The sequence below is a fragment of the Penaeus japonicus genome, unplaced genomic scaffold (genome assembly GCF_977035675.1).
Source record: "Penaeus japonicus unplaced genomic scaffold, GWHDUDI00000001_assembly GWHDUDI00000017, whole genome shotgun sequence".
NCBI lineage: Eukaryota > Metazoa > Arthropoda > Malacostraca > Decapoda > Penaeidae > Penaeus > Penaeus japonicus.
The window spans coordinates 17,983,971-17,984,876 of record NW_028234419.1 but is presented as its reverse complement, the minus strand read 5'-3'; the positions used below and the strand labels follow the sequence as shown (position 1 = coordinate 17,984,876).

General features: G+C 35.1%; 1 long non-coding RNA gene across 1 annotated transcript in view; it reads right to left on the bottom strand.

The window, feature by feature from the left end:
• Nucleotides 1–706: 706 nt before the first annotated feature.
• The window catches only part of LOC147470049 (uncharacterized), an 855-nt gene continuing 655 nt past the window's right edge, over nucleotides 707–906 (bottom strand). The window contains exon 2 of the long non-coding RNA XR_015191745.1: nucleotides 707–906. This exon is cut by the window's right edge and continues 330 nt beyond it. This is a non-coding gene — a long non-coding RNA (uncharacterized LOC147470049).

Sequence of the window (906 nt, the reverse complement as noted above, 5' to 3'; positions counted from 1 at the left end):
ATACAATAGAAATAATTCGAATGGAAATAATGAGAGAATTCATGAATGATACTAATAATGATGACTTTGATCTGAAATGGGAAGCTCATAATACTTACCATCACGCTGGTCTAAAGATCATGAGTGTCCTTCACAATTTAGTTTATAAAAAAATGTTCTCTTAATGTGCGTGTTCATTGCGCCTATAGGCCTAAGGTTAAATTTAGATTAACAAATATTTCTAAATCCGTTGTTTGGCATGCAGTAATTGGCATTGCATAAGAAGACATGAATCAAACCGCTTGAGTATAATGTGTATGGTACAGGGAGTTTCATTTGACTCTTTGACTCTTCTCTTGTTTGTATGCGGTATGGACAAGATAGAAGCAAATGAAAATGATAGAATATAAAGAAAACTGAATTTCAGACAGACAGAGAGATGATTACTGAGAGTGCATTATTACTCCCATAGAGGTGCATTATCAAATTCCATGAGCGAATAGAATAAGTCAATTTCAGTCTAGAATTATAATACCAGATAAGTGCATCAAAGTAGGCTGTGAGATTTCCACAACAGGCACGTGTGGAACAAGGAGTCGGGAAATCCCTCGTAGATCATAATCTATCTTTGTATATTTATGCTAATTTTGTGACCTAATGGATAGGTAGGGAGATAGGATATTATGTTATACGAAAATCAGAATTTGTTTGGTAATATATAAAGACATTTAGTATTTTTTAACAGCTGTATATTTTGTATCGTACAAAGGTCGAATTTTGTTTAAACCGAAAGGTATTTCGTGGCCACTTTCTACTCAAAATAGATCACCTACAACATGCAAATCAGCATGTGCTCATAGCGACAGAAGCAGCGAATCTCGACAGGCATACGAGCTCCTCGATCGCAAAGGTCTTTGAAAAGGAACA